The sequence below is a fragment of the Emydura macquarii genome, unplaced genomic scaffold (assembly GCF_026122565.2).
Source record: "Emydura macquarii macquarii isolate MOO-44397 ecotype Brisbane River unplaced genomic scaffold, CSIRO-AGI_Emac_v2 contig_1348, whole genome shotgun sequence".
Classification (NCBI taxonomy): Eukaryota; Metazoa; Chordata; order Testudines; family Chelidae; genus Emydura; species Emydura macquarii.
Genome location: NW_027131485.1, coordinates 23216369 through 23223729, shown reverse-complemented (window position 1 = coordinate 23223729; position 7361 = coordinate 23216369). Strand labels below are relative to the sequence as shown.

The window sequence follows — 7361 nt, the reverse complement described above, 5'->3', positions numbered from 1 at the left end:
CAGCAGCCCCAGCCTCCAGGAAATTGACCCTGGGCCCTTGCAGTGGAAGAGGCCTTCCTTAGCTAAAATCCCAGCCCGTGGGGAAGGCTATAGCGATCAGGACCTGGACACCGCAGAGGATCGCAGCTCCTTGGCGAGATGCCTCTTCACATGCAGCACCAAAGCAGCCTCGATTGTGCTTCTGGTGGTGGGACCTGATTCCCCGCCTCCCCATCAGTGACAGAGCAGGGGGGGGGAGGAAAGGCCCCCCAGGGAAGCGTTGGGTGTGGGGCAGGGACGCTCTGCAGAATCACAGCAAGGGATCCGTAGTTCCCCCCAGGCAGGACCTGCTCCCCCTGATTAGCAAACGCCCCGGCTCTGGAAGATGTTAGGGTCCAAACACTCCCCATTCTTTGTGTGCAGGGGCCCCAGCTTTCTTCCCAAACACACTCCTATCACCATAAAAAGAAAGCCACGTCTATAGCCCAGCTCCCCTGCTCTCCCCGCCTTCAGATGAAAATTCACATGGAACCTCCCCTCCCAAGCAAAGCTGAAAGCACTGAGCACCTCTCGCTCCATGGCCGCGCCAGTTTCTCACAGCACCCTCCTTTCTCTGCCATTCGTCATGGCCCCGCTCACAAAAGCAGGGGCAAGAAAGAAACACAGTGAAGGAAAAGGAAGGAAGATAAAAAAAGAAAGAAAAGAAAAGAGAGAAAGAGAGGGATGACGCGTGAAAAGAGCCAGGTCTGTCACAGAGAGAGAGGGAGGAGGGGAAAAGGGTGGGGGGAATAATTAAATAAATAAACCACCTAATAGGTTCGTGGGGGGGCTGGAAGACAGGCCGACCAAGGCTGAATGTTAAACGCCTGCAACACAATCGGTCCCATTTTGCACAGCGAGGAAGCTGATGTCTCCACAGGCTCATGTCTATTCATGAGCAAGTCCCTCTGGCCCCTCCCAGCCCATTGTCTTCGATTATCGATCACGGTCGGTCGCCTTTATTTCAGGGCATCTGTCAAGGCCGATGAATGTCCTGGGGGTAATAAATGAGGCTGTGGAGGAAGGGGAACAAAGGGGGCGGAGCTGGCCCCAGAGGGGGCGCCAAGGATGGGAGAGCATGTGACTGCTCTGTCGTCGTCCCCCGGTGCAAGTGCCTTTAAATCATCCCAGTGTTTATTTTCTCCCCCTATGATGGGGTTCTCCCACTCTGGACAAACAGAGGCCATGGCCCTGTGTTTAATCATGGGGCGTGGCCCCATATTCGCACCTGTACAGCCATGGGCTATGAATTCTCCTGGAAAGCCTCCTCTACGCGCTGGAACCTCACAGATGGCAGAAGGGGACCTGAGACACAGCTGCATGGGGGGCGCAGAGTCAGGAGACTCCAGTGCCTCTTCTGAGATCTGCACAGGCCAGCGTAGCTATGCTTTGTAGCGCAGGGGTGTCAAAAGAATCCAGGTGGAGATCAGAGCCCCGCCGCACCAGCAGAATGGAGCAGCCGGGCCCCGGAAAGCACCAGACACAAATAGAAGAAGATGCAACAGCTGGATAAATAGACAAAGGGGGACAAGGCTGAAGTAAAGAGAGGCATGTTTGGGCCGGTTAGCCCTCCCAGTGGTCCCAGGAGTTCCAGATGGCCACTCATCCAAGAGCTTCAGGTTTCTGCAGGTCTTGGGCCTGATTTCCTGGTTCCTCTTGAGGGGGGGAATCCTAATAGGGGACAAACTCAGAGGTAGAATAGTTCACTAGTTAAAGCGCTGGCACAGGACTGCTGAGAGCTGGGCTCTAGTCCACACGGCCACTGACCTTGGGGCAGTCCCTGCCGCTGCTTCTGCCCTTTCGTCTATTTAGGCTGCAAGCTCTTTGGGGCAGGGACTCTCCCCCTAGACACAACTGAAAGAACTCCAGGAGGGGACATTTGCCCAGCTTTTTCACCCCAGGCCACGCGTTGTCCCAAACAATGGTGCAAGCTGGACTGAAATTATTATAACTATTTATTATTTCCATGGTGCCAGAGCTTTGTATGGTGATAACACATCACTGAGGATGACATGCAAATTCTTCCCTCACCTCCCACGGCAGTGGATTCAGACAGTGCGCAAAGCTAGAGAAATGGTTCACCCCACTGCCATAGCATCCTGTGGCACTTGAAGCCTAGCCACGTATATACTTTGTCATCAAGTTTGAGGAGCTACAAGTACCTTAGAATCAAGGTAAAAATTTCCTCCTGTGCTTTGCTTCCTTAGTCTCCAGGGCCCTGTTTGAACCTAGCCCAGGATTTGCAGGTGTCTGATCTCAGAATATTGTGTAACTCTGCATTTAACTAGCAGCAATTGGCAGTGCAGTAGGAGCCCCACTCATGGAGCAGGGCCCCACTGTGCAAGGTGCCGTACAAACACAGAACAAAAAGATAGAATGGAAGCTCTGTGGGGCAGAGCTCCATTCTAAGTATAAAACAGGAAACCATAGGTGGAGACAGACAGACCAACAGGGGAGCACAAGGAAAGAAGGAGACACTGCTGTAGGGCAGGGTTTTCCAAACAGTGGGTCACAGGAAACACCTAGGTAAGTCACCTGGAGATGCTCTCCCCTTCTCCAGTCCCTCTCCACCCCCATGTTCTTACTTCTCCTGGGCATGCACGGGGCAGGGACAGGAATGCAAGAGCCAGCGGGCTGTGGGGCAGGTCACGGTGGGGCCCCTCCAAGAGATAAAACACAGATGGCGGATCGCTCTAGTAAAACGTTTGGGAACCCCTGTTTTAGGGCATCTTGTTTGCACGGAGCCAGCATCAGCACTAGCCCATTTCCGGTCAGGTAGCCCATGGAAAGCCGGCTTGTCTCTATCTTTTGCATCACCACCAGGACTCAGGTGTGGGTTGCCATGGTAGCCTTCCCCACTCCTCCGTTCCCACAGTAACCCACTCTCCAGCTGCTTGGCTCCCCTCTCACCCCCCAAGGCATTACCTGAGCCTGCTGGCAGGCAGGGACACCATGGGAGTGCGGTGCCTTGTGCCGCCATTGGTATCACGGAGGGGGGGGAGGCAGGGACACATGGTGTAAAGGCCTTGTCCTGGGACAGATGTAGATTAGCCTCAGTACAGAGCACACAGAGACAAGCCCCCAGCCTCCCCCACTGAGCAAGGGAGATTTGCATGACTAGGAGGGGTGGGCACAGCCTCTCCTGCCCTCTCAGGCAAGGATCTTCCTCACGCGATGGGGCCCAAGGCCTCTCCAGTGCCCAGAGGCTGCCTGGAGGGGGGCACAGGAGGGCTGCCAGTCGTGAAGTTGCCAAGCAGTGTAGTAATTGACAGTGACAGGACCCCACATAAGCAGGCGGCCAGGGTGGGGGTGGCAGCTCAAGGGGTGTGGGTGAGATGTGACAGGAGTTAATTGACTTCTCGTTTGGGGGGATCTGTCCTGAGATATTGACAATAACTCTTCTGACGCCCAGCATGAAAATGCACCAATGCCCCTGCTGAGAACAGCTTTGCAGCAGCTGGGCTGCTGCTCTGAACCCCCCGCAGGCTTTCCCCGCCCCACAGGCTCCTGCCTCCCTTCAGGTCTTCTCCTGGGGGAGGCCCACCGGCCTGCTCCCCCCCGGCAACAAGTGATTGCACTCTTGAAGTCTAGCAAAGAGAAAGCGAACAGGTGACTCGATTAGTCTGTAAGTACACGTACAAGGAACAAACATTGAATAGCGGGCTCTCCAGTCTAGCACAGACAGATGTAACACAATCTGGTGGCTGGAAGTTGAAGCTAGACAAGTTTAGACTGGAAATAAGATGTACATTTCTAATGGTGAGAGTAATTAACCACCGCAACAATCTACAAGGGGCCAAGTGGAGTCTCCATCACTGGCCTTTTGTCAGTCCAGATGGGATGTTTTTCTAACAGTTCTGCTCTCTGCGTTAGTGGGAGCAGTTCTCTGTGCCCTACAGGTCAGGCTACATGACCACTATGGTCCCTTCTAGCCTTGGGATCTATGAATCCTGCCCCAGATCCAGAGAGGCGTATGCTGCTGTCTCTCTCACCCACAACTTTTAAGTGGGTAGGGGGGTGCAATGCCCCATGTCATGTGGACGAGGCTCACAGCTCACTTCCTCTGCTGCTGAGTGCAGAGAAGAGCAAGGAGCTAGACAACCAGCAGCCCCACCACCTGTCTCATGGTAGGAGGCCAGAGGCCAGCAGAGCCGGGACATTGGTAGAACGCCCAGGACAATCCCTGCCACATCAACCTGCCAAGAGCTGCCATGCTGTAACTCACTGGTGAGCGGGTGCCGCGTGTACTCCGCGGTGCCCAATCTGCACAGAGCAGGAGGCTATTACGGCCCCAGCTCCTGAATGCAAGCTGCAGCAGCTCACATCTCTTGCTGTGGAGGCAACTGGTTCAATTGCCCGTGCGTCGGCCAGCACAGTGGGTTCCACTGGCAGCTGGGCACGTATGCAAATTGGTCCACCTCCTCCCCTGGCATCCAATGCATAGGGACAATTCGGGAGGAACCTGGGCAGAGAATGCAGCTAATGAGGGAAAACCTGGCCTCCCGGCCCATGGACCAGATGGTGCAGGCAGCGGGTGAAAGAGAAGATGAGACCATGAGAGTTACATATGGCAGAGGATGTATTATGGCTCTGCCTGTGACCCTGAGGCATCTTGAGAGGGTGCGTGTTTCTCAAAACCCAACACAAACAGAAAAATTAGGAATATTCCAGCCTCTCACCCCACTCCAGAGACCCATTACAGAGGCTGACTCAGGAGTTGCTCCAACCACCAGTTCTATGGTAGATTCATGAGAATTTTTGTTTTTGCAGGGGGCAGGGCTCTTGATTTAAAATGCTCCCCTGCAGCCTTGGAAACCCAAGCCCAGCCACACAGGTTCACTTCCCTGTCTCTCTCAGCCTGCTTTCAAACATCAGTGGGAAACTCCTCTGATCTCAGCGTATGTCCAATCACCCCCTCTCCCTCTGCTAATAGCTTCGCCTGAACTTCGCCACCTGCAGTAGATGAGACCTACCCCTGGAGCACCCCCTTGAGCCAGGATGAAGTACTGCCGGTGTCTTCTGCAGCACCCCTATTGTCTACAGTTCCGGTGCCCCAGCATCCAGGGCCCTGCCTTCTGGCCAGGACACCTCCTAACTTCTTTTCCAGGGTCACGGAAGAGCCTGGGCAGAAAAGAAACAGTCCAGTGGCCTTATGCCAGGCCTTGGCCTCTGCTAGGACTCATGCCTTGCCTCTTTTAGTCCTGATGCTTCTACCTCCCTCAGGCTGGGGTGGGAGGGGAAGCCAGTCCCCCCAGTCCCTGGCTGCTTCTACCCTCCCCGATGATCCTGGTTCCTCAGGCAGCTTCTCCCTAAGGACGCTCCCAGCCTTCCCTCTGCCCCCTCAGCTGGGCTCGATACTCAGCCAGGTCTGCCCCACCCCCGGTGTAACCAGCTGGGCTAATTAGGCCCTAAGACTCCTGCCAGCCCTTGGCCAGCGAGAGGCGTGTGCCCTGTCATGCAGCCAGCCACCGGGGCCAGACACTGTGCCCAGGCACTGCGGGCAGGACACCCTGCAGGCCAGAGGGCAGCTTTGAGCCACGGCCCATGCGGAGGGGAGCACATGCTGTGACAGGAGTCCCTGGAGGGAGTCTGGCTGAACGGGCCTGGATGTCCTTGGGGAGCTAGGCCATGTGTGCCCGAGAGGCAGCTCAACCAGCCTTTGCCAGGCTGAACTTTGCAAACGGTCCCTAACTCGATCCTGGGTCGAGCAAAAGTGCTGGCCCCTGATAGCCCTGAACTTGAAATCCAGATCAGACTGAGGGGCCTGTTGCTAATGGCTAGTAGTGACGTGACAGTAGGACCTAAAAGCCTCACTTGAGGCTGGGGCCTCTGGCGCTAGGCGCTGTACAAACACAGCCAGAAGAGCTGGCCACCTCGATGTTATCCCCATCTGAACTGTGCCCTGAGGCACAGAGACTTGCCCCAGCACCCACAGGCAGAGCGGAGAATCAAGCCCAGCTCTCTGGAGTGACCAGCCAGGGGTGTAACCACCAGGCCATTGCACAGGACTTACTAGCCCAGAGAACCCCCTTGCTGCACAGTGTGGCATTGCAGCTGCTCTGCCTCAGCGTCCCCACCATGCTCTTCAGTCAGAGGTAGGACCCCACCCTCCAGCCAAGACACTTACAAGACTTCCTTACCACAGGCCCCAGCAGGAACAGCCAGTCTCAATGCCCACCCCCAAGTACCTGGGCTCTGGTCAACCCTCCTACAAAGGGCACTGGCCAGCCACAGTCCTCAAACAGCTCCTGGACCTCAGCTGGCTTCTTGCCCCCAGCTGGTAGCAGTTTGTCTGCTCTCCTCCCACATCAGGCCTCAGCCACTAGGCTTTCCTCCTCTCCTGGTGCAGGTGTAGCAATGCAGGGCTAGCTCACTCCAGACCTTAAAGGGGAAGGCCACCCTGTTACAGCCACTTTCCTCTCCAGACTCTGCCTATTTGCCATCATTCCAGACACTTGCAGTTGTAGGGGAAGTTGCTCTGGTTATAAATGTTTCACATCTCACTCACCCAAAAAGCTGCCATTAAGTCTCTGATCCTCCCACCTCAACCTCCTTCTGGTTAAAATTAAAACCACTTGGGATGGCAGGAATGCGGAGGAAGTTTCAGCCAAGAAAATGAAAACCATCCCTGCCTCTTCTCCTAGCAAACAGACAGCACAGACAGGAGCATGGTGACGTGGGAGATAAATGGCACATACCCAGACAGGGACCTGGGGGATTGAGTGTTGAAATTTTGAAGCTACCAGGATTGCACAACTCCATCTGGGTACTCCCAGGGGAGAAACTTGGAAAGGTGTCAAACAGGCAGGGAATATGGATAAGCACCTAACCCACTTGCTCTAAAAATCCTTCCACAATCTCAATTTCCTGGTGAAATTCACTTTCCACTAATGAGATGCTTCCAAATTTGTAATTTGGACAAGTAGGAATCAGCTGAGAGAAAGCCAGAAGACACTCTTTCCAGCTTTCCCATCTTCTATAACTGAATGCAAATTGCTCTGTAAATATCTTGGGAAACACCTGTATGGCAATGGAACGGGCGGAGCTGGGGGACAAAAAATTGTCTCAGTTCAATAGGGAGGGTTTGCATCGCAAAGTGATGCTCAATGCATCTTTTGCTTCATGTATGGAGGGAATTAGATATACTGGGCCAGATCCTCAATGTGTGCACCTGGCCTTCAAGTTGCCCCAGCTGAGGTTCTGGGCCACCCTGTTTGTAATGAACTTCATTTCCACTCTGCTCCTATCCCCAGGTGTGAAGCATGTACTCCTCTCATGTTGTCAGCTCTTAAATCTGCTACGGGTACTACCCAGTTCTCTAAACAAAATCCCATCTTGCACTC

General features: G+C 54.5%; 1 long non-coding RNA gene across 1 annotated transcript; it reads right to left on the bottom strand.

Annotated features, from left to right (window-relative positions):
* Positions 1-715: 715 nt before the first annotated feature.
* Positions 716-6504, bottom strand: LOC137155347 (uncharacterized). Its single transcript, XR_010920436.1, has 2 exons — positions 6207-6504; positions 716-1689 (listed from the first exon to the last, which is right to left on the bottom strand). It is a non-coding gene; the product is annotated as an uncharacterized lncRNA (long non-coding RNA).
* Between the last annotated feature and the right edge of the window lie 857 nt (positions 6505-7361).